Consider the following 27,890-nt stretch of genomic DNA (forward strand, 5'->3'; position numbering starts at 1 on the left):
TAGTGCATCTAGTGCGCCAATCCTCCTTACTATGCAACAATTAACGGCTGTAATGGATAATTCTATTAAAAACATTTTAGCCAAAATGCCCACTTATCAGCGAAAGCGCGACTGCTCTGTTTTAGATACTGAAGAGCATGAGGACGCTGATGATAATGGTTCTGACATGCCCTTACACCAGTCTGAAGGGGGCTAGGGAGGTTTTGTCTGAGGGAGAAATTTCAGATTCAGGAAAAATTTCTCAACAAGCTGAACCTGACGTTATTACATTCAAATTTAAATTGGAACATCTCCGCGCTCTGCTTAAGGAAGTGTTATCTACTCTGGATGATTGTGACAATTTGGTCATTCCAGAGAAATTATGTAAGATGGACAGGTTCCTAGAGGTCCCGGTGCCCCCCGAAGCTTTTCCTATACCCAAGCGGGTGGCGGACATTGTAAATAAAGAATGGGAAAGGCCCGGCATACCTTTTGTCCCTCCCCCTATATTTAAGAATTTATTTCCTATGGTCGACCCCAGGAAGGACTTATGGCAGACAGTCCCCAAGGTCGAGGGGGCGGTTTCTACTCTAAACAAACGCACCACTATCCCTATAGAAGATAGTTGTGCTTTCAAAGATCCTATGGATAAAAAATTAGAGGGTTTGCTTAAAAAGATGTTTGTTCAGCAAGGTTACCTTCTACAACCAATTTCATGCATTGTTCCTGTCACTACAGCAATGTTTCTGGTTCGAGGAACTAGAAAAGTCGCTCAATAAAGCATCTTCTTATGAGGAGGTTATGGACAGAGTTCAAGCACTTAAGTTGGCTAACTCTTTTTTACCTTAGACGCCACTTTGCAATTAGCTAGATTAGCGGCGAAAAATTCAGGTTTTGCTATTGTGGCGCGCAGAGCGCTTTGGCTGAAGTCTTGGTCAGCGGATGTGTCCTCCAAGAACAGATTGCTTAACATCCCTTTCAAGGGGAAAACGCTGTTTGGCCCTGACTTGAAAGAGATTATTTCAGACATCACTGGGGGAAAGGGCCATGCCCTTCCTCAGGATAGGTCTTTTAAGGCTAAAAATAAAACAAATTTTCGTCCCTTTCGCAGAAACGGACCAGCCTCAAATTCTACATCCTCTAAGCAAGAGGGTAATTCTTCTCAAACCAAGCCAGCCTGGAGACCGATGCAAGGCTGGAACAAAGGTAAGCAGGCCAAGAAGCCCGCTACCAAGACAGCATGAGATGCTGGCCCCCGATCCGGGACCGGATCTGGTGGGGGGCAGACTCTCTCTCTTCGCTCAGGCTTGGGCAAGAGATGTTCAGGATCCTTGGGCGCTAGAAATAGTTTCTCAAGGTTATCTCCTGGAATTCAAGGAACTACCCCCAAGGGGAAGGTTTCCACAGGTCTCAATTGTCTTCAGACCAAATAAAAAGACAGGCATTCTTACATTGTGTAGAAGACCTGTTAAAAATGGGAGTGATTCATCCTGTTCCATTAGGAGAACAAGGGATGGGGTTTTACTCCAATCTGTTCATAGTTCCCAAAAAAGAGGGAACATTCAGGCCAATTTTGGATCTCAAGATCCTAAACAAATTTCTCAAGGTTCCATCGTTCAAGATGGAAACCATTCGGACAATTCTTCCTACCATCCAGGAAGGTCAATTCATGACCACGGTGGATTTAAAGGATGCGTATTTACATATTCCTATCCACAAGGAACATCATCGGTTCCTAAGATTCGCCTTTCTGGACAAGCATTACCAGTTTGTGGCACTTCCATTCGGACTAGCCACTGCTCCAAGAATTTTCACAAAGGTACTAGGGTCCCTTCTAGCGGTGCTAAGGCCAAGGGGCATTGCAGTGGTACCCTACTTGGACGACATACTGATTCAAGCGTCGTCTCTGCCACAAGCAAAGGCTCATACGGACATTGTCCTAGCCTTTCTCAGATCTCACGGGTGGAAAGTGAACGTAGAAAAAAGTTCTCTATTCCCGTCAACAAGAGTTCCCTTCTTGGGAACAATAATAGACTCCTTAGAAATGAAGATTTTTCTGACAGAAGCCAGAAAATCAAAACTTCTAAGCTCTTGTCAAGTACTTCATTCTGTTCTTCTTCCTTCCATAGCGCAGTGCATGGAAGTAATAGGTTTGATGGTTGCGGCAATGGACATAGTTCCTTTTGCGCGAATTCATCTAAGACCATTACAACTGTGCATGCTCAGACAGTGGAATGGGGATTATACAGATTTGTCCCCGACGATCCAAGTAGATCAGAGGACCAGAGATTCACTCCGTTGGTGGCTGACCCTGGACAACCTGTCCCAAGGGATGAGCTTCAGAAGACCAGAGTGGGTCATTGTAACGACCGACGCCAGCCTGGTGGGCTGGGGCGCGGTCTGGAAACACCTGAAAGCTCAGGGTCTATGGTCTCGGGAAGAATCTCTTCTCCCGATAAACATTCTGGAACTGAGAGCGATATTCAATGCTCTCAAGGCTTGGCCTCAACTAGCAAAGGCCAAATTCATAAGGTTTCAATCAGACAACATGACGACTGTTGCATATATCAACCATCAGGGGGGAACAAGGAGTTCCCTGGCGATGGAAGAAGTGACCAAAGTAATTCAATGGGCGGAGATTCACTCCTGCCACTTGTCTGCAATCCACATCCCAGGAGTGGAAAATTGGAAGCGGATTTTCTGAGTCGTCAGACATTTCATCCGGGGGGAGTGGGAACTCCATCCGGAAATCTTTGCCCAAATAACTCAATTATGGGGCATTCCAGACATGGATCTGATGGCGTCTCGTCAGAACTTCAAGGTTCCTTGCTACGGGTCCAGATCCAGGGATCCCAAGGCGACTCTAGTAGATGCACTAGTAGCGCCCTGGACCTTCAACCTAGCTTATGTGTTCCCACCGTTTCCTCTCATTCCCAGGCTGGTAGCCAGGATCAATCAGGAGAGGGCTTCGGTGATCTTGATAGCTCCTGCGTGGCCACGCAGAACTTGGTATGCAGACCTGGTGAATATGTCATCGGCTCCACCATGGAAGCTACCTTTGAGACGGGACCTTCTTGTTCAAGGTCCGTTCGAACATCCGAATCTGGCATCACTCCAACTGACTGCTTGGAGATTGAACGCTTGATTTTATCAAAGCGTGGGTTCTCAGATTCTGTCATTGATACTCTTATTCAGGCTAGAAAGCCTGTAACTAGAAATATTTACCATAAAGTATGGAAGAAATATATCTGTTGGTGCGAATCGAAAGGATTCCCATGGAACAGGGTAAAAATTCCTAAGATTCTATCCTTTCTACAAGAGGGTTTGGAGAAAGGATTATCTGCAAGTTCTTTGAAGGGACAGATTTCTGCTTTATCTGTTTTACTTCACAAGAAGCTGGCGGCTGTGCCAGATGTTCAGGCTTTTGTTCAGGCTCTGGTTAGAATCAAGCCTGTTTACAAACCTTTGACTCCTCCTTGGAGTCTCAATTTAGTTCTTTCAGTTCTTCAAGGGGTTCCGTTTGAACCCTTACATTCCGTAGATATTAAGTTATTATCTTGGAAAGTTTTGTTTTTGGTTGCAATTTCTTCTGCTAGAAGAGTTTCAGAGTTATCTGCTCTGCAGTGTTCTCCTCCTTATCTGGTGTTCCATGCAGATAAGGTGGTTTTGCGTACTAAACCTGGTTTTCTTCCGAAAGTTGTTTCTAACAAAAATATTAACCAGGAGATAGTTGTGCCTTCTTTGTGTCCGAATCCAGTTTCAAAGAAGGAACGTTTGTTGCACAATTTGGATGTAGTTCGTGCTCTAAAATTCTATTTAGAGGCTACAAAGGATTTCAGACAAAACATCTTCCTTGTTTGTTGTTTATTCTGGTAAAAGGAGAGGTCAAAAAGCAACTTCTACCTCTCTCTCTTTTTGGCTTAAAAGCATCATCAGATTGGCTTATGAGACTGCCGGACGGCAGCCTCCTGAAAGAATCACAGCTCATTCCACTAGGGCTGTGGCTTCCACATGGGCCTTTAAGAACGAGGCTTCTGTTGATCAGATATGTAAGGCAGCGACTTGGTCTTCACTGCACACTTTTACCAAATTTTACAAATTTGTTACTTTTGCTTCTTCTGAGGCTATTTTTGGAAGAAAGGTTTTGCAAACCGTGGTTCCTTCCATCTAGGTGACCTGATTTGCTCCCTCCCATCATCCGTGTCCTAAAGCTTTGGTATTGGTTCCCACAAGTAAGGATGACGCCGTGGACCGGACACACCTATGTTGGAGAAAACAGAATTTATGTTTACCTGATAAATTACTTTCTCCAACGGTGTGTCCGGTCCACGGCCCGCCCTGGTTTTTTAATCAGGTCTGATGATTTATTTTCTCTAACTACAGTCACCACGGTATCATATGATTTCTCCTATGCAAATATTCCTCCTTTACGTCGGTCGAATGACTGGGGAAGGCGGAGCCTAGGAGGGATCATGTGACCAGCTTTGCTGGGCTCTTTGCCATTTCCTGTTGGGGAAGAGAATATCCCACAAGTAAGGATGACGCCGTGGAAAGGACACACCGTTGGAGAAAGTAATTTATCAGGTAAACATAAATTCTGTTTTTATACATTTACCAAAATCAATCCACATAGAAGTTGGGCATTTTTGTACAGTAGACATAAAGACCAATTAACCCAAAGGGTTTATACTCCTGCAATTCAGTAATGTCTATTTTTTTTTGTAAAACACAACAGTTACATAAGCTGTGAGGGTAGTAGGAAAGGTTGTTTTTTCTCCCTCTTTCTGTGCCCCCTGCTTAGTTTGTTGCAAAGACGCTAGCCTTCCTTAGGTGAGTGTTGCTCATCAGTAACAAATATAGTCAATAGCCAATGGTGTACAGGAAACAAAAACAATTGCTGCTAATAGATTCAAAACAGATCATATATTAAACCAGCACCCCTGATGTGTTTTGTACAGTTGCATGTAATTATAGATCGTAACATATCTGGCAAACCTATCAAGAGGGAATATTAAATACAACATGATGTTTTAATTACAAACAAAAAGGTGCCTCCTAGGGTAATAAAGTTAAACCAATTGAGAAAAGGCAGAAAAATAGCACTCACATACGTGAAGCACTCAATAGTGCTATTTACATGAGCTGGGTCCTTAAAAGTTCCTTATATAAAGATTAGGTGGCGCAATAAAGATTGCTATTCCAAAGTCCTAATATATTTATTTAAAAATTAATATATATGTAATCCAAGGTATATTGAATTTTTAGTGATACACAACTTAACTCTGTTTCTGAGAAATACAATTGATGATATAGTATGTATAAAACAGGGGCCTGATCCGATATGCAGCGTCGCCCGCAAAAGCCGGTGACGCCAAATTTTGTGCGGGTTTGGTATCACATATACGGCGTAACATAGAAGTTACGCTCGTATATTTCTGCCTTCGGCCGTAGTTTTTTGGCCCATAGACAGGTATACCAAACCCGCTCAGTTTTGTATCCAATATACAGCGTAAGGACTTACGTGGCGAAAATGGAGAAATCTTACTCCATTTTCACCTTGCCACAAATTGCAGGCGTAGTAAGCCTTACGCTGAGTATTGGAGCCCCGTAACTCCCTAAACTGGCTGCAAAATAAAACCTAACGCATGCGCAATGTCTATCTACCTGTCAACTGTAATACCCCGCCGCAATCCCTAATAAAGTGTTTAACCCCTAAACCGCCGCTCCCAGACCCCGCCGCCAGCTACATTAAATGTTTAACCCCCTAATCTGACCCCCCTACACCGCCGCCAGCTATATTAAATGTCTAACCCCCTAATGTGATCCCCCTACACCGCCGCCAGATATATTAAAATTACCCTCTAATCTAATCCCCCTACCCCGCCGCCAGCTACATTAAAATGTTAAGCCCCTAATGTAAGCCCCTACCCCGCCACCACCTACATTAAAATGATTAACCCCTAATATGATCCCCCTACACCGCCGCCACCTATTTTAAAATTATTAACCCCTAATTTAATCCCCCTACACCGCCGCCACCTATATTAAAATCATGAACCCCTAATCTAATCCCCCTACCCCGCCGCCAGCTACATTAAAATGTTAAGCCCCTAATGTGAGCCCCTACCCCGCCGCCAGCTACATTAAAATGTTAAGCCCCTAATGTGAGCCCCTACCCCGCCGCCACCTACATTAAAATGATTAATCCCTAATATGATCCCCCTACACCGCCGCCACCTATATTAAAATTATGAACCCCTAATCTAATCCCCCTACACCGCCGCCACCTATATTAAAATTATGAACCCCTAATCTAATCCCCCTACACCGCCGCCACCTATATTAAATATATTAACCACTAAACCTAAGTCTAACCCTAACACCCCCTAACTTAATTATTATTAAAATAAATCTAAATAATATTAATAATATTAACTAAATTATTCCTATTTAAATCTAAATACTTACCTATAAAATAAACCCTAAGATAGCTACAATATAATTAATAATTACATTGTAGCTATTTTAGGGTTTATATTTATTTTACAGGTAACTTGGTATTTATTTTAACTATTTAATAGCTACCTAGTTAAAATAATTACCAAATTACCTGTAAAATAAATCCTAACCTAAGTTACAAATACACCTACACTATCCATAAATTAATTAAATAAACTATAATTATCTAAACTAAAATATAATTAAATACACTAAACTATATTACAAAAACCCCCCCACTAAATTACAAAAAATAAAATAAGATTACAAGAATTTTAAGCTAATTACACCTAATCTAAGCCCCCTAATAAAATAACAAAGCCCCCCCAAAATAAAAAAATGTCCCTACCCTAAACTAACTTCCAGGAGGCGACCTCTTCTTCTTCCAGGAACCAGCCGGCGCGGAGCGGAGAAGTTGAAGACCGATGACCGCAGAGCTGAAGACCGTCCTCTCCTGAACTGAAGACCGGCGATGCAGGAACTGAAGATTGGCGACGCTGGAACTGAAGACCAGAGCCATGGAGCGTGGAGGATCCTCTTCATACGATCGCCGCCGTACACTGAATAGGAGTTCAAGGTACGCGATTTAAAAATGTCGTCCCTTGAATTCCTATTGGCTGATTTGAGACTTCAAATTCAAATCAGCCAATTGGATGAGAGCTACTTTAATTCTATTGGCTGATTTGAATAGCCAATAGAATAAGAGCTACTGTAATTTCATTGGCTATTCTAATCAGCCAATAGAATTACAGTAGCTCTTATTCTATTGGCTATTCAAATCAGCCAATAGAATTAAAGTAGCTCTCATCCAATTGGCTGATTTGAATTTGAAGGCTCAAATCAGCCAATAGGAATTCAAGGGATGCCATTTTTAATTGCGTACCTTGAATTCCTATTCGGTGTACGGCGGCGATCGTATGAAGAGGATCCTCCACGCTCCATGGCTCTGGTCTTCAGTTCCAGCATCACCAATCTTCAGTTCCTGCATCGCCGGTCTTCAGCTCCGCGGTCATCGGTCTTCAACTCCTCCGCTCCGCACCGGCTGGTTCCTGGAAGAAGAAGAGGTCGCTGCCTGGAAGAAGACTTCTCCGCCGGTCTTCAGGACAGGTAAGGACCACTTGGGGGTTAGACTTAGGTTTTTTTAAGGGGGGATAGGGTGGGTTTTAGAGTAGGGGTGTGTGGGTGGTGGCTTGTAATGGGGGGGTTGCTCTTTTTTTTTACAGGTAAAAGAGCTGATTACTTTGGCGCAATGCCCCACAAAAGGCCCTTTTAAGGGCTGGTAATAGAGCTGATTACTTTTGTAAATTAGTTTAGGGTAGGGACATTTTTTTATTTTGGGGGGCTTTGTCATTTTATTAGCGGCTTAGATTAGGTGTAATTAGCTTAAAATTCTTGTAATCTTTATTTTATTTTTTGTAATTTAGTGTTTTTTTTGTAATATAGTTTAGTGTATTTAATTATATTTTAGTTTAGATAATTGTAGTTTATTTAATTAATTTATTGATAGTTTAGGTGTATTTGTAATTTAGGTTAGGATTTATTTTACAGGTAATTTGGTAATTATTTTAACTAGGTAGCTATTAAATAGTTATTAACTATTTAAGAGCTATTGTACCTAGTTACAATAAATACCAAGTTACCTGTAAAATAAATATAAACCCTAAAATAGCTACAATGTAGTTATTAATTATATTGTAGCTATCTTAGGGTTTATTTTATAGGTAAGTATTTAGATTTAAATAGGAATAATTTAGTTAATATTATTAATATTATTTAGATTTATTTTAATAATAATTAAGTTAGGGCGTGTTAGGGTTAGACTTAGGTTTAGTGGTTAATATAGGTGGCGGCGATGTAGGGGGATTAGATTAGGGGTTAATAATTTTAATATAGGTGGCGGCGGTGTAGGGGGATTAGATTAGGGGTTCATAATTTTAATATAGGTGGCGGCGGGGTAGGGGGCTCACATTAGGGGGTAATGTATTTAAAATAGGTGGCGGCGGGGTAGGGGGCTCACATTAGGGGGTAATGTAGTTAAAATAGGTGGCGGTTGAGTAGGGGCTCACATTAGGGGTTATCATTTTATTGTAGGTGGCGGCGATGTAGGGGCTCACATTAGGGGGTTATCATTTTAATGTAGCTGGCGGCGGGGTAGGGGGCTCAGATTAGGGGGTAATACAGTTAATATAGGTGGCGGCGGGGTCCGGGAGCGGCAGTTTAGGGGTTAATACATTTATTGTTAGGAGTGAGAGGGGGGATTGCGGATAGAGGGGTATACGTGTCGGGCTATGTTTGGGAGGCGTGTTAGACAGTAATGGGAGATTTAATATTTTAGTCAGTTTTTTTAGGCGGCTGCAGTTTCTAAAGTGCCGTAAGTCACTGGCGACTCCAGAAATTTGTACTTACTCAGATTTCTGGACATCGCTAGTTTGTCAGACTTATGGCACTTTAGCCACTTCCGGTGCCGTATATGTGATAGGTCGCTGTGCGAGCTGAAACTACAGGCGGCGCAGGTTTCCACTGCAAACCTGCACCGTATATCGGATTGCGCCCCAAATGTTTATTAGTATACAATATGGGTATATACCTTTAAAATGTTATTAAAATAGACACTGGTGTCTACCTAAGAATGGGATGATAAACTAGACATAATGGTCGATTCAGCTGATAAGATAAAATAAAAAGATTTCTAAAAAAATGGAAAAATGCTGTGCGAAGTATATACCGGATACTATGTATCCAATCTTTGTTAGCGAGATCGGTTGACCCCACTATACATTTTGAGAATATAGCTGCCTTTGTGGGTGGTTATAAATACCCCAACTATGAAATATAGTAATGGCAGATGTATGTGCTTCGGTCCAATCTTGTGGGATTATGGATTTAGCTAAGAAGCAGTCTTAGGTGTTATATTAAATGGGTAATACCAGTTACAATTGCTATTTTAGCGTATCTACAGGGAGTGCAGAATTATTAGGCAAGTTGCATTTTTGAGGATTAATTTTATTATTGAACAACAACCATGTTCTCAATGAACCCAAAAAACTCATTAATATCAAAGCTGAATAGTTTTGGAAGTAGTTTTAGTTTGTTTTTAGTTATAGCTATTTTAGGGGGATATCTGTGTGTGCAGGTGTCTATTACTGTGCACAATTATTAGGCAACTTAACAAAAAACAAATATATACCCATTTCAATTATTTATTTTTACCAGTGAAACCAATATAACATCTCAACATTCACAAATATACATTGCTGACATTCAAAAACAAAACAAAAACAAATCAGTGACCAATATAGCCACCTTTTCTTTACAAGGACACTCAAAAGCCTGCCATCCATGGATTCTGTCAGTGTTTTGATCTGTTCACCATCAACATTGCGTGCAGCAGCAACCACAGCCTCCCAGACACTGTTCAGAGAGGTGTACTGTTTTCCCTCCTTGTAAATCTCACATTTGATGATGGACCACAGGTTCTCAATGGGGTTCAGAGCAGGTGAACAAGGAGGCCATGTCATTAGATTTTCTTCTTTTATACCCTTTCTTGCCAGCCACGCTGTGGAGTACTTGGACGCGTGTGATGGAGCATTGTCCTGCATGAAAATCATGTTTTTCTTGAAGGATGCAGACTTCTTCCTGTACCACTGCTTGAAGAAGGTGTCTTCCAGAAACTGGCAGTAGTACTGGGGGTTGAGCTTGACTCCATCCTCAACCCGAAAAGGCCCCACAAGCTCATCTTTGATGATACCAGCCCAAACCAGTACTCCACCTCCACCTTGCTGGCGTCTGAGTCGGACTGGAGCTCTCTGCCCTTTACCAATCCAGCCACGGGCCCATCCATCTGGCCCATCAAGACTCACTCTCATTTCATCAGTCCATAAAACCTTAGAAAAATCAGTCTTGAGATATTTCTTGGCCCAGTCTTGACGTTTCAGCTTGTGTGTCTTGTTCAGTGGTGGTCGTCTTTCAGCCTTTCTTACCTTGGCCATGTCTCTGAGTATTGCACACCTTGTGCTTTTGGGCACTCCAGTGATGTTGCAGCTCTGAAATATGGCCAAACTGGTGGCAAGTGGCATCTTGGCAGCTGCACGCTTGACTTTTCTCAGTTCATGGGCAGTTATTTTGCGCCTTGGTTTTTCCACACGCTTCTTGCGACCCTGTTGACTATTTTGAATGAAACGCTTGATTGTTCGATGATCACGCTTCAGAAGCTTTGCAATTTTAAGAGTGCTGCATCCCTCTGCAAGATATCTCACTATTTTTGACTTTTCTGAGCCTGTCAAGTCCTTCTTTTGACCCATGTTGCCAAAGGAAAGGAAGTTGCCTAATAATTATGCACACCTGATATAGGGTGTTGATGTTATTAGACCACACCCCTTCTCATTACAGAGATGCACATCACCTAATATGCTTAATTGGTAGTAGGCTTTCGAGCCTATACAGCTTGGAGTAAGACAACATGCATAAAGAGGATGATGTGGTCAAAATACTCATTTGCCTAATAATTCTGCACTCCCTGTATTGTTGATGTAAAAGTTCCATATGTTAGAACATATTCACTTACGTTGATCTTCAGCCTATGGCCTCATGCTACCTTTATCAGTATAGTTGTGGATGTTCTTTGTATGTCCGCTGTCCTCGCTGTCTGTTTTTTTTTTTAACAGTGCTCTGTTGTTTCCCGATGTAGTGCCAAATTGGTCACCTGTTTCCTTGGTAGAGTGCTTACATCAAACAGATGTTTGCTTCTTCTTTGCCTTGTCTAAGTTGAGTCCCAGTGGGACGTTTGTGTGGCCTCCGTTGCCCAGGTGGTTTCTTTCTTATTCTCTGTAAAACCAGCAATCCACTGGTGTGGTTATCAGGTTTCTCTGTTGCCCAGGTATTTTCCTTCTTGTTCTCTGTAAAACCAGCAACTAGCTGGTGTGGTTATAACGTTTCTACGTGTTTCGGCTTTCAGCGTTTTTAAAAGTTCCTTGGCTGAACTTCCACCCCATCACCGGTGAAGCTTGAGGTCTCTACTCTCAGAATGGCCTTCATCACACCAAGACATCTAGTCCCTCATCGCTGTCCAATTGGTACCTTTCTCCGGGAAACTGTTATTCCCTCAGCAGTATTCGTCACTGTATTCATCAGGTAAAAAGTATATTAATATAACAGTGTTGGTTATGCAAAACTAGGGAATGAGTAATAAAGGGATTATCTATATTTTTAAACAATAAAAAATCTGGAGTAGACTGTCTCTTTAAGGCAAATAAACCTATTGTGGTCAATGTAAAACATCACTTATAAAAACCACTATTCTCACAGTGTTATTCATTCTTTTAGAAAAAGATACTGCCGTTACCCATACTCAATTTAGTATTTGGTCTGGGCACATTTAGATAATGGCAGTTGAAATTCAGATTAATTTTGTGAGGTTCTAAAAAGGAGATCTCTCCTAAGAATGAAGGGATAAACAGCAGGTAAAAAAAGTATAAAAATAGTCATCAAAAATAATAAAAGCAACACATTTTACTGATCATCACTCCATAAGTAAAAAGTACTAAACCTGCATACACTAATCACATTACATTGTGATACAAAGAAACAAGATATAAAACATATTTGAGGGACTGCACTGGTACTCTAATGCCATACACAAGGGTACAAAAAGTAATCTCAAAAACATACAATCAATGTGATAATAATAATAATATAATGTTTAAAGTACATTTTCCAATCTATGATAATACCAATATTCAAAAATAAACCCAATTTATGATAGTTGTTCGGTAATCCATTAAATTTAATAACCAATCTATATATCAATAAATCATAAAAAACTTTAAATACATAACCTCATATACTGTGTTACAAAAGTTCTTCCTCAGCCCTCCCACCTCCCTGATCCCCCAAATAGCTCTCTAACCCTCCCAATGGTGGCCATCTTTAGTATTGGCAGCAGTTCTGCACTTCTATTTCTGACAGGAACTGATATGCTCACAATTTCAAAATAGAATTACAGGAAAAGGGGACCAAATAAATAATGAAAGTATATTGTAGAGTTTTTTTTATATATAAGATTTATATAATTAAAATATATAAGTTAAATGTCCCTTTAAAGCAGTTTGCCTCCAAACAGTAATACTTGTCTAGGAACTACATGTTGTTTATGTACAGATAAGTTTGTGCAGTACAATGAGAGGAGCCAATGGAGGATACTTTGGAACAAACTAGAACATGCCAGCCCATACCACTAACTGGGTTATGTCTAGAGGATATCAGGAAAAAACTGGATAATATTAAAGGGACACTGAACCCACATTTTTTCTTTTGTGATTCAAATAGAGCATGCAATTTTAAGCAACTTTCTAATTGACTCCTGTTATCAAATTGTCTTCATTCTCTTGGTATCTTTATTTGAAATACAAGAATATAAGTTTAGATGCCGGCCCATTTTTCACCCACCAATAAACAAGTGCTTTCCATGGTCCGAACCAAAAAAATAGCTTAGATGCCTTCTTTTTCAAATAAAGAAAGCAAGAGAACGAAGAAAAATTGATAATAGGTGTAAATGAGAAAGTTGCTTAAAATTGCATGCTCTATCTGAATCACAAAAGAAAAAAAAATTGGGTTCAGTGTCCCTTTAAGGTAAATAAAACTGCAGGCTCAGTTGGAATACATTGAACTTAAAGGGACACTGAACCCAATTTTTTGTGTGATTCAGATAGAGCTTGCAATTTTAAGAAACTTTCTAATTTACTCCTATTATCAATGTTTCTTTGTTCTCTTGCTATCTATATTTGAAAAAGATGGCATCTAAGCTTTTTGCTTTGTTCAGAACTCTGGGCAGCAGTTTTTGATTGGTGGATGAATTTATCCACCAATCAGCAAGGACAACCTAGGTTGTTCACCAAAAATGGGCTGGCATCTAAACTTACATTCTTGCATTTCAAATAAAGATACCAAGAGAATAAAGAAAATTTGATAGTAGGAGTAAATTAGAAAGTGGCTTAAAATTGCATGCTCTATCTGAATCACGAAAGAAAAAAATTTGGGTTCAGTGTCCCTTTAAGGAAACTTAGCACTGTTATAGACAAACCTCTACTCTATATTTTTCAAGACTCATCCTCAGGGATGATCCAGGAAGCTATAGACCAGTTAGTCTGACATCAATATTTGGGTAGATATTTGAAGGGATTATATTGATGAGCATATTAGTGTAAACAAGATTATGAGTTCAAATCAGCATGGTTTTATGAGAAAAAGATCATGTCAAACTAATCTAATCTAATTAGATTCTATGAGGAAGTAAAAATATAGATAAAGGGGAATCAGTTGATGTTATACTTTTTTTTTTTTATATTTTGCAAAGGCGTTTGATACAGGGCCACATGAAAGATAATTAATGCACAAAATTAAGGGACTGGGAATATCAGAAAATGTTAGCTAATGGATAAATAACTAGATAAAAGATAGGGAGCAACGAGTAGTAGTGAATGGATCATATTTTAGATTGAACAAAGGTAATCAGTGGAGTCCCCCAGAGATCAGTACTGGGTCCTGTTCTTTTTAATATTTTTATTAATGTCTTGGAGCAAGGATTAAATAGCAACATCTCTATTTTTGCAGATGATACTAAGTTAAGTAAGTTCATTAGGTCAGGGCAGGAAGAAATTTTGTTACAAAGGGATCTGCAAAAATTAGAAGTATGGGCAGGTAAATGGAAAATGAGATTTAATGCTGTCAGACTTTCCCCCAACCTCTCCTCCTTTAAACGCTCCCTAAAGACCTTCTTGTTCAGGGAAGCCTATCATCAAATCAGTAACTAATGGATCCCACTTGCTTAATAGTTGCCCTCATCTAACTCCACACTAACACCATTCCCACCTTTGCAGTCCCCACCTCCTGTTTCTCACCCTCCTACCCATTTAGATTGTAAGTTCCCACGGGAACAGGGCTCCCAATTCCCCCTGTATTTGTTTGTTAAATTTTGTCTGGTGTCTTATATTGTACTGTCCTTTTATCTTTGTTACCCATGGACAGCGCATAATAATAATAATTTAATACAGGAAAATGCAAGGTTCTACATTTTGGAAGTAAAAATAAGCAGGCAATGTATTATTTAAATGGGACAATACTTAGCCAAACAGAGGAGGAAAGGGATTTGGGAGTAGTAATAGATAACAAGCTAAAGACGGGTACACAATTCAGGGCAGCGGTTTCAAAGGCTAATAAGATACTAGCATGTATTATTTTGGAGTGTTTTTTTTTTTTTTTTAATGGGCAGAAAAAAAAGAGAAGAATGCCCATACAAATGTCCTTTTTGGGGCAATGGGTAGATTAGGTTTATTTTTATTTTGTGGGTTTGGGGGTTGGTTATGTTAGGGGGTGTTTGTTTTCATTTTTTTGCAAAAGAGCTGTTAACTTTAGAGCAATTCCCTACAAAAGATCCTTTTTAAAGGCCTACATTTCTGGCTAGAAACAAAATTCATGGATATGATTGCTTGTATTAAATGGATCACTTTTTAGTGGGATTAATTTAAGTTTAACTGGAGCTTTTTGTAAGTATATTAGATTTGAATAGGTTGAACTCGATGGACTTCGGTCTTTTTTCAACCTCATCTACTATGTTAATGAATGGTGTAGATTTTGGAATGTAAATTGCTGGAAAACGAGTTTTAGTATCTGGATTCATGCATTGGTCTAAATGTAATGTTTTGTTATACACTAGCCCATACGTCATGATGAAATTGCATGCATGTGTAGTACACGATACAAAAGGAGTGAGCAGGGCTATGCAGCAACACATACTTAAAGCATTACATAACTTATGCATTGAAGACTAGAGGGTTTGGTAAGGAAACTCCAAATTGGCAAATTTTATTTAAAATATATGTATATACACGCATTTGCCAAACATTTTATACAGTTTAATAAATGGACAGCAAAATAAAAATATTTATGTAAAAAATTATTTTAAAAAATCTGTGTACTATATACTTTTTAATTAGGGGTTGGGGGATCTTAGATTAAAGGGGAAGGTTGGAGATCTGTGGTGGGGAGGGTCTGAGGTTAGGGGATCAGTTTAGGTGTGACCCTTGCTTTAGGGAGGATCTGTAGTGCCGTGGTGTGTTTAGCAGCTAGGGATTAATAGTTAAGGGATTTTTAATGATGTGTTGATGAATGTAGAGGAGGGTTTATCAATGGTGGTTGTGATAGTTAGAAGTTAATATCAGTGAGGGTTTTAGTGTTGGGCCAGTGGCAATTAGGGGATTAACAGTGGGGGTTTGTAGAAGTTAGGGGTTAATAAGAGGGGTTTTATATTTAGGGCTGTGATGGTTATTAGTTTAATACAAGAGGGAGTTATTGCATAGGGGTTTGTGATTGTTTAGGGGGTTGGTAATTAGGGAATTTTAGCACTAGAAGTTTATTGTATTGGAGCATCTGGAGGTTTAGGATTTTAGTGCTTGGGGTTTTTAGTGGTGGAGTTAATTGTGATGGGGGGTTAATGCAGTTAAGGGGTTGATTAGGCTGGGATTTTCACGGTTTAGGGGTTAATAGTAGTAAGGGGTTAGCTGCAGGGGTTTGTTACATGGGGATTGTGGCGATTTAGGTGGTTAGCAATTAGGGGATTTTAGTGATGGAGGTTAAGTGCATTGGGTCATCTGGAAGTTTAGGAGCTAAGTGGTTGTGGGTATTAGTGGTGGTGGAGTTTATTGTTGTGTTATTTATTGCAATTGGAGGGTAATTACACTGGGGCTCTGATGTTTTAGGGGTTTATAGCAGTAAGGGAGTTTAAGCTGCAGGGGGTTATTGTGATGGATTTATGGGATCTGGCAGTTTACGTTTATTATGGTTGCAGGAATGGTGGGTACTGTTACCACTCACAGTAACAGTTTATACAAACTTTTAAAAAGTGATATTAATCGGGCACGCAAGAATTAACTAGTGATATTAAACTACATTTCTGTAAATAATGGGCGCACTAATTTAGCTGTGCACAGGAAGCTTGCAATCTCGCCCAACGTGGCATTTATTCCTTTTTAAGAGTGCAAACAGGGCAAGAGTTTATGAATAACTGTCTCTAATTCTCCAGAGAGTTATTAAGGAGGGCATCTCTAGACTACTCTGTCTTGATTAGCAAAACCCCTGCAAATTTTGCTAACAAAATTGCAGTTTTAAAAGTTTTTAGAATATGTTGTTTTGTATACAGATCTTTTAAAATCTAGTGAATAATTGTTGAGACACACACACACACACACACACACACACACACACACACATATATATATATATATATATATATATATATATATATATATATAATTCATTCAAATGTTCCTTTAAACAAATTCTACAACCTCAATTCCGAAAAAGTTGGGACAGTATGGAAAATGCAAAAAACAAACAAAAAGAGTCATTTAACAATTCAATTAAATTCAACAAATTATTTGATGTTTTACTTTGTGAATTTTAATGCATTTTTGAAAATATACACTAATTTCAAATCTCATGACTGCAACACACTACAAATAAAGTTGGTACAGGGGCAATTTAGGACTAATAGCAATGTGACGAGTTGAAATAAGAATGTGATGTGAAACAGGTGAGGCAATTGTGTAATCATAGTATATAACGAGCCTCCAAAAATGCCTAGTCTTTCAAGAGCAAGGATAGGTCTAGGCTCGCCAATCTGCCAACAGATGGGTCAGCATAAACAATATTCCCCAAAGATAGATTGGTAGGATTTGGATTATTTCACCATCTACAGTACACAATATAATTAAAAGTTTCAAGGAATCTGGTCAAATCTTGGTGGGTAAAGGGCAAGGTCGAAAACCACTTCTGAATGTACGTGATCTCCAATCCCTCAGATGTCACTGTCTCAAAATCCGTCATTAGTCTATAGCAATTTACGTATTTGCATCTGATTACAGCACTTTTGGAGAACAAAACCTGTTTAAAAGACAGTTTGAATTGTCCGGCTTGTATCTGACTTCTAAAAAGAATTTTTCGCTTTCTGTGGATTATATAAGTTTTGGAACTCTGAGCCTTTACCTAAATATCAGATTTTATTTTGTTTGTATATGTGTATGTGCATGAACTTTTCATTTTTAAGGGTATCGTACTTGTCGAATAACCCTACTTTTTAACCTGCATTTATTTAGATATGCTCTATATGAATTGATCGATTTAATCGTTTTTAAACCCCACTTTTTTATTGTCTTTATTTCATTGTTTGTTTTTTCCTCTTTTCATTTATACTATGTTTTAGCAGTCTTATCTTTGATTAGATCTGACAGCACAAGAATATCATTTTGAATCAAATGGATATTCTGACATGGCCTCGGGAATACTTTGGTAAACATTTGTCAGTCAGCACCATTCGCTGCTGCATCCACAGATGCAAGTTAAGGCTTTACTATGCAAAGCAAAAGCCATACATCAACAGTGTCCAGTAGAGTCACCAACTTTTCTGGGCTCCGTCTCATCTGAGATGGACAGTCACACAGTGGTCCAAAGAGTCAACATTTCAAACAGTTTTTGGGAAAAATAGCCGTCATGTTCTCCGGCCAAAGAGGAAAAGGACCATCCAAGCTGTTATTAGCATAAGGTCCAAAAGCCAGCATCTCTTATGGTATGGAGGTGTGTCAGTGCCCATGGCATGGGTAACTTGCACATCTGTGAGAGCACCATTAATTTGAGAAAGATATGTATACCTTTTAAAACAACATATGCTGCCACCCAGGGATCGTCTTTTCCAGGGATGTCCCTGCATTTTCCAGCAGGACAATGCCAAACCACAATTACAAGCACATGGTTGTAGTCCTGACCTGGATCTGATTGAGAATGTTGGTTGCATTATGAAGCGTAAAATAAGGCAACGAAGGCCCCGTACATTTGCGCAGCTGAAGACATGCATAATTGATAAATGGGGGAGAATTCCATTTGCTAAACTTAACCAACTGGTATCTTCAGTGCCCAAATGCTTAATAAGTGTTACACAAATAAAAGGTGATGTTACACCATGGTAAACAGTCAACTGTCTCACCTTTATTGGATTTTGTTGCAGTCATCCGAATTAAAATGAGTGTATATTTTTAAAAATATGTTAAATTCACAAAGTAAAACATCAAATTATGTGTTAATAATGTGTTTTCAATATAGTGCAGAGTGAATTGAATTTTCAAATGACTTTTTGTTTGTTTTTTGCATTTTCCATACTGTCCCAACATTTTCAGAATTGGGGTTGTATATTCTACATAAACAAGCAAATTCCTCCTTGGTGATATTTCAGGAAAAGCATTTAAGTGTCACGTTCCTTCCCATAAGCCTGAAGGTTAAAACATTTTCATTGTTGTATGTGTCACAAATATTTCAGGATGTAGCTGCCTAGGGGTTAATTCTGTTTAGTTTGTGAACTAAGAACCGTTGTTTGTTTTTTAATAAAAAGGCTTTGTACTGGGTTTGTTTGTGTTTTCTTTGATGTGCCAGAACCCCTCATAAATAGTTTCTAAAAAACCCTTCCTCCAAATGTTATTGTGTATGCATTGAGTCAATCTGTCAGCTCCAGAGATACCACAGTGCTTCTCCCCCATATCCTGATGAGGTCAATAAAAGGACATTGGTCTAATGCCTATATGTTTTTAAAGACGGGGTTTCTTAGCCCGCCCAGGAGGGTGTGGTCAGGCAACCTGATCTATGGAAAAAAGATATAAGGGTCTTGTGTGTTAACACTGAAATTGTTCATTCTACATGGGAGGCTGCTTGCTACAGCGTGAGTGACCATTTTCTCTTGCCCATCTCACTGGGGGCAGACTCATAAGCTAGTAAAGTATTAGGTCTGTTATTTTCTTCATTTTATTTGAACCTGTTTGCCGTGTGTAATTTTACTAGTAACAACTTTTTATTAATAATGCATTGTGCATAATATTTTTGGCATCAAAAATAATTCCTTTATTAAGTTTGGCCTTTGTCTAATAATTGAACCACGTTACTGAAAGAGACTGGAATATTAGAACTGTATAATTTAGGTTATTTTCTGCTAAATTGTATTCTGAAAGTTAATGTGCAAGGCTGGGTTTTTCCTTAGGATTTTCCTTTTAATAAATCATAAGTGGTGGCAGCATTGTTAGTTTAGTGTGGGTGGCATTAAAGGAGAGTTTGGGCATTTCTTTTAAGTCTAGTATAGACTAGAGAGTGTTGTTAACCCTTGCACCCACTGAACTAAATCACAAGCTGGCCTGGTGTGGCTAGATTGTGAGATATTAGTGACAGTAGAAGGGGTCTGATAACCCTTTCTGTGCCAAATAAGTGACTGGCGCAGGGTTGGATAACCTTGGTTCGTCACAGTATGCTTCAAATGTATTTAGTGATGTAATATAGATGAAACATGTTTTATTTAAGATAAGACTCATTTTAATAAGGTATGCATCTAAAATACAGTTTTTTTTCTATATTATAATGCTAAACATTATCAAATGATGTTTTATATTTAAGTAGAACAGAACTTGAATCATCACAATAACTTTATTTGTATTACTTAGATGCACTTGGAACTTGTATGGCTAGTAAATAGAAACCATCCCCTATACTTAACTATATTGTCTATAAAAATTGAAGATACGTCCACGGTACTGACAAACCTTGAAAATATACATTTTATTTTAAGTTAAGATATATTTTTTCTGCTTAAAGTTAAAGGGACATTGAACCCAATTTTTTTCTTTTCGTGATTCAGATAGAGCATGCAATATTAAGCAACTTTCTAATTTCCTCCTATTATCAATTTTTCTTCATTCTCTTGGTATCTTTATTTGAAAAGCAAGAATGTAAGTTTAGATGCCTGCCCATTTTTAGTGATCAACCTCGGTTGTTCTTGCTGATTGGTGGATAAATTCACCCACCAATAAACAAGTGCTGTCCATGGTGCTAAACCAAAAATTAGCTGGTTCCTTAGCTTAGATGCCTTCTTTTTCAAATAAGGATATAAAGAGAACAAAGAAAAATTGATAATGGGAGTAAATTAGAAAGTTGCTTAAAATTGCATGCTCTATCTGAATCATGAAATAAAAAAAATTGGGTTCAGTGTCCCTTTAAAGGGACACTCAAGTCAAAATAACTTTTATGATTCAGGAAGAACATGCAGTTTTAAGACACTTTCCAATTCACTTCCATTATTAAATTTTGCACATTCTTTTTATATTCACACTTTCTGGGGAACAATATTGTGCAAGTGCACAAGCTCACAGGGTATACATATACTAGTCTGTAAATGGCTGATGTCTGTCACATGATACAGGGGGCTGGAAAATGTGAGAAAAAATAAGTTTGTCAGAAAACAATCTGCTTATTTGAAATTCAGAGCTGTTACATAATAGTCTTTTTATTATGTACTTGTTAATTATGCAGTTCTACTGAACTGAGTGGTCCTTTAAACATGTATTTAACCTAGATTACCCATGTATAATTAATACACTATTTGAATCAATATGAATTAGATGAAATCTGCATCTCAACTAAAATCATATTCAAATAATCTAATAAAAGAGCAAGGAAATTGTTTTAGACTGTAAATATACTCATAAGAAACATATTTTGTTAGACAATCATGGATCATTGTACTATTAAATTCAGCTGGAGTATTAAAGTTTTATAATTTCCCAGCAGGCGTTTCTCTGATTAGAATCATAAAGTCTTTTGTTCGTTATCCCTCCACCTGAGAATTGCAAGCACTTGCAGCTTCAGCCCACCCCTTATTGTGAACCAGATGTCAGGAAATAAGCTCCTGGGACATATTCTTCTGATGTTTTCTTTGTGTCATCCAACCTCAAAGTGAGTTAACGGCTGAAACAGGCTTTTAGCAGACATATTGATTTCAACCATATTGGCCTGGGATTTTATAAACAGAAACAAATATAGAAGGATTTCTGGGCATGGGGATGAAATAACATAAAATGAGGTGGTTGAATGAATCATGCCATATACCAAAAAACAAAGAGAAGTCACACATTTTGAAATTCCACCGTCTAAAATTGTACACATTTTTTACGCAGAGCAAGTAATCCATAACAGTAAAATTTGAAACAAATGGGTCAATTAAGAAGGAACACGCACATAGTTTTTGTTCAAATGCTTGTCATTTAGTGTGAATAAAGTGTGAATGTTTCCAGATGGTAATGCTATTTATAATTTAAATAGTAATTATCACCTTGTCTGAATGTAGTCTTGTGATCTTAGAACATATATATATATATATATATATATATATATATATATATATATATATCATGTGTGTGTGTACATATATATATATATATATATATATATATATATATATATATATATATATATAGCGTGTGTGTGTGTATATACATATATATATATATATATAGCATGTGTGTGTGTATATACATATATATATATATATATAGCATGTGTGTGTGTATATACATATATATATATATATATATATATATATATATATATATATATATATATATATATATATATATAGCATGTGTGTGTGTATATACATATATATATATAGCATGTGTGTGTGTATATACATATATATATATAGCATGTGTGTGTGTATATACATATATATATATATAGCATGTGTGTGTGTATATATATATATATATATATATATATATATAATCATGTGTGTGTGTGTGTGTATATATATATATATATATATAGCATGTGTGTGTGTATATACATATATATATATATATATATATTTGTGAAGTTTGTATATTTAAATAGTTACTAATATTTTTTGTACTGTAAATAATAATAAAGAGATTCTTTTAAGGGACATTCAAACTAAATAAATGCCAGACATCACAATGTATTCAAAGTCAATATATACGCACAGTATATTTTACTGTAAAATAGTTGATGTATTGTTTGTTTATAAAATTTTGTTTTGTATTTTGGCATTTTTTTTTTTAGAAACAAGATTATGAGTATGGGATACTAATATTTAACAGAAGAAAGTGGGCATTTTTTCAACTTACAATAAAGCTCTTTATAAAGTTTGCACTATGTAAATAATGTTTTTTTTTTAAATGAAAAGCTTTCTAACATTAAATATATTGAGCTGCTACAACTGTAAGTTCTCACTGTATAGAAGGGTTTACTTGCAATATCATGTTCTAACTGTACCAAATGGTATATTGCAAGCCCACACACAGCAGCACTTAAATAAAAGACTTTTATTCCAAATGTAGCAGGGTCACATAAAAAGCAAAGTTTCGGCCTCACACCCTTAATCATGCATAGTTAACATCATGCAATGCACCAATATACAGGCCATCCCTAAGGCACCAATCACAGCCTAGAAGGAAATACACCCCCCTAGTGGCTAAAATCAATTGATGAAAAACTATACATATATTTGTCCTTTTTTCTTATATAATAAAAAGCAGGTATAAATAACCTTATACCCATTAAAAATATATAGATAACACAATATTAACTATCTACACAGTATTCTGGAATGCAATAAGGTATTAACAAAAACATTTTAAAGGAGAATATTATTTTATTTTATTCTAAAGGAAGACGCTACAATCTAATTCCCTGTTCAGTCCTACAGGCTGCATGGTATTTAATTTATGGATCCAGAATGCTTCCCATCTCTTTAAGAGAAGCTCTCTGTCAACCCCCCCTGTCTAGGATATGCTACAGTATCTATGATCTGGAATCTGAGTTGGCTAATATTATGGCCAGATGTATATGTATAAGGTTATTTTTACCTGTTTTTTATTATATAAGAAAAATGGCAAATATATGTAATGATTTTCAGCAATTGTTTTTAGCCACTAGGGGGGGTGTATGCACTGCTAGGCTGTGATTAGTGCCCCTATTAGGATGGCCTATATATTGATGCATTGCATGATGTTAACTATGCATTATAAAGGGTGTGAGGCCCGTAAAGTTGCTTTTTATGTGACCCTGCTACATTTGGAATAAAGGTATTTTATTTAAGCTTTTGTTAAATGTTATATTGCAAGTAAACCCGTTTGGTGCAGTGTGAAGGCACACTTTGTCATCATCATAGCAGCTCAATATTTTCAATGTTAGGAGCCTTGTCTTTTATTTAAAACACAATTTACTTATAAGCCCCTATAGTAAATAGGAAAAGCCGTGTTTATATACAAATACACAATATACGTTTCCATAGGCTCCTCAGAGATGGCATCAGAACCTAGCGCAGCGATTGGCAGCATTTTTAAATATATATGTATTTGAATATATACATATACAGTATCCCACATAAGTGAGTACACCCCTCACATTTTTGTAAATATTTTATTATTCATTTGAGAACACCGAAGAAATGACACTTAGTAGTGAGTGTATAGTCTGTATAACAGTGTAAATTTGCTGTTCCCTCAAAATAACTCAACACACAGCCTAGGCGTTAAGAAGATTGCCAAGACCCTGAAACTGAGCTGCAGCAATGTGGCCAAGACCATACAGCAATTTTACAGGACAGGTTCCACTCAGAACAGGCCTTGCCATGGTCGACCAAGAAGTTGAGTGCACGTGCTCAGCGTCATATCCAGAGGTTGTCTTTGGGAAATATATGCATGAGTGCTGCCAGAATTGCTGCAGAGGTTGAAGGGGTGGGGGGTCAGCCTGTCAGTGCTCAGACCAATACGCCGCACACTGCATCAAATTGGTCTGCATGGCTGTCGTTCCAGAAGGAAGCCTCTTCTAAAGATGATGCACAAGAAAGCCCACAAACAGTTTGCTGAAGGCAAACAGACTAAGGACATGGATCACGGAAACCATGCCCTGTGGACCGATGAGACCAAGATAAAATTATTGATGGTGTCAAGCGTGTGTTGCGGCAACCAGGTGAGGAGTACAAAGACAAGTGTGTGTTGCCTACAGTCAAGCATGGTGGTGGGAGTGTCATGGTCTGGTCCTGCATGAGTGCTGCCGGCACTGGGGAGCTACAGTTCATTGAGGGAACCATGAATGCCAACATGTACTGTGACATACTGAAGCAGAGCATGATCCCCTCCCTTCGGAGACTGGGCCGCAGGTGAGTATTCCAACATGATAACAACCCTAAACACACCCCCAAGACGACCACTACCTTGCTATAGAAGCTGAGGGTAAAAAGGTGATGGACTGGCCAAGCATGTCTCCAGACCTAAACCCTATTGAGCATCTGTGGGGCATCCTCAAATGGAAGGTGGGGGAGCGCAAGGTCTCTAACATCCACCAGCTCCATGATGTCATCATGGAGGAGTGGAAGAGGACTCCAGTGGCAACCTGTGAAGCTCTGGTGAACTCCATGCCCAAGAGGGTTAATTCAGTGCTGGAAAATAATGGTAGCCACACAAAAATTGACACTTTGGGCCCAATTTGGACATTTTCACTTAGGGGTGTACTCACTTTTGTTGCCAACGGTTTAGACATTAATAGCTGTGTGTTGAGTTATTTTGAGGGGACAGCAAATTTACACTGCTATACAGGCTGTACACTCACTACTTTATATTGTAGCAAAGTGTCATTTCTTCAGTGTTGTCACATGAAAAGATATAATAAAATATTTACAAAAATGTGAGGGGTGTACTCACTTTTGTGGGATACTGTATATTTTTTTTTATTTTTTTTTAAACTTTTATTTATGACCAATATTGGGTACAATAATACAAAGTATGTCATTAGTCCACCTCGCAGGGTGCGTTACAAGATAGAAATTTCAGTACATTAGATTACATCGACCTGATGCATAACTTGGTATTTTCAATAGACCTACAAATGTTTTATTAGATATGTACTTGTACCACAACATTGGGGTTTTATTAATGTTAACTCTAACTTAAAGTACAGACACACACACGCCAAACAAACAACCAAACCCAATCAAACTAGCAAAAGATACGCATTCCCCTCCGCTGAGATGCTGCAAAACTCAGCATGAGTAATAGACTGTACAGTGCTCCAATCTTTGATAGTAACGTTATTTCTATAGGCATGGAATAGTACTAAGCAGAGTTCATATGCACCTGAGCTACTTACAATATTGATGAGTTTTATATTGTCATTGAGAATAGTCCGTTCCAGTTTCTAAGACATATATAGTTGTGATGTTTAGTAGGGAGTATTGTCAGGCGTTGATAAACAAATAGTATGTTTATATATTTAAGAGATCAGCGTATGCAGCAGTCTTCGATATCCTAGTATATCCAAGTTAGTATTCAGATGAGTATGAAGCAGAATAAATGGAGTAAAAATAAAAGAGAAAGTAAAACTGCACAAAGAGCACATCCTCACTAATTGGGTGGTGGGGGAGAGAGAGTATAATTATAAACAAAAGAAAATTAGATAAACAACTTATCGTAACATTAACACACACACACACACACACACACACACAACTTCACCAACTAAACAAGCATACTGTCACAGTTCAATTGAATCTGCTTAACGAAAGGATCAAATATGCAGTTTAATAAATATGTGTATCATTCTATTTCAGAAAATAAAGTGTTTGTTCCTGAATAAATCATTGAACTAAAATTCTCTTTAGGCATATGATTCATCTAGGATTTAATTTACCATCTTGTAGTTGTATGATGTAAATCTTTAACAAACACACAACTACTGTGTGGTATTCTAATATACCGGAATAGATATACTAGTAATGTCAATAGGATGTATGGTATACTTAAGTGGAGTAAGCTTTAGCAACATAAATTATTAAATACACTCCAGGATGATAGAAACTTCCCTTTTGATAATATTATCGTAAGATGATAGAAACGATACAGCTAGCGTACATTGATGAATATAAGAAACTCAATAAAGTTATGTTCCAGATTGAATTAACTCCAAAATGCAATAAGAGGAAAATATATACAGTGTGCGAGGAAAGTCTTAGGTAGATATGATGATAAGTTCAAATATCCAGAGCCGTAAGTACTTACTCGCAGAAGAGAGAGGGAGAGGAGCCTCAAGCTGCAGCTGCGGCACAAGTGTGTTTGAGCGCGAAGTCCGTTCTGTGAAGGAGGCGGTGCTGAGGCGGAGCGGTCAGGTGTCAGCGTAAGCTGTCAGGATGCAGAAGTCAGTAACGACCACAAGGAGGAGGCATGTAAGATTCCCAAAAACCTGAATAGGTGAATCTCAATTACAAGCAATGAGAGAATGAACAAAGGCTCCTTATAAAGGGAGCTAAGCAACCAATTAAAGGTACAGGTATGAGAGAGTCAATATATGACAGGTCCCCCACCCAAGGAAAACCTCCAGGTTTTCAAAAAGAGGGTCTATCTGGATATCGTCTATGGAAAAGTCTCACCAACCGGGGGGCAGAGACCTGCGAAGCAGATTCCCAAGAGTCCTCATCTGGTGAATAACCGGACCAGCGGATAAGATATTGTAAGTCCCCACGATATACTCTTGAATCTAGTATGTCAGAAACCTCATAATCCACCTCTGATGAGGAAGTATCAGGTGGTACAGACAAAGGGACTGGTTGTGACCGAACAGGTGTGTACGGTTTCAACAGTGAAACGTGAAATGAAGGATGTATACGGAATTTCTCAGGCAACTGCAGGGTTACTGCATTTGAATTAATAATTTTAGTAATTGGAAATGGACCAACATATAATTGGTTAAACTTTGCTTTAGTAGCCGGAATTTTCAAATGACGGGTGGATAACCATGCTAAGTCACCAACTTTATAGTTAGGTGCTGGTCGCCGTCGTAGGTTGTAATAATGTTGTTGTTGGGATTGAGCCTTTTGAATATTCTCTTTTAAAAGGTTAAAAGATTGTGCAATTGAGTTGACCAAGTCGTTAACTACAGGACATGGCACATGAATGTTTTGATGAAATTCATATTCCGGATTAAATCCGTAATTTGCGAAGAACGGAGTTAACTGAGTGGAGGTATTCTTAGTATTGTTATAGGCAAATTCAGCAGTTGCTAGAAAATCTGCCCACTTCTCTTGTTGTTGAGAACAATGAATTCTCAAATATTGTTCCAATGCCTGATTGGTACGTTCGCACTGTCCATTAGTTTGTGGATGATAAGAAGTGGTTAATTTTCTTGTGATATTCAACCTTTGACAAAGTGAATGCCAGAATTTCGAAGTAAATTGACTACCACGGTCAGTTAAGACACTAGTTGGAAGACCGTGTAATCTCACTATATGGTTCAGAAATAACTCAGCTGTTTGTGAGGCAGTAGGTAACGCTTGTATAGGTAAAAAATGTGCCATTTTGGTAAAAAGGTCAATTACCACTAAGATTGTAGTGAAATTTTTCGATGTTGGTAATTCTACTATGAAGTCCATTGCGACTTCCTTCCATGGTCGTTCCGGAATGGGTAAAGACATCAAATACCCATATGGCCTTTTATGTTCCTTTTTATGTTGAATACAAGTTGTACAGGAGTGAACATAT

Source organism: Bombina bombina, chromosome 5, assembly GCF_027579735.1.
Source record: "Bombina bombina isolate aBomBom1 chromosome 5, aBomBom1.pri, whole genome shotgun sequence".
NCBI lineage: Eukaryota > Metazoa > Chordata > Amphibia > Anura > Bombinatoridae > Bombina > Bombina bombina.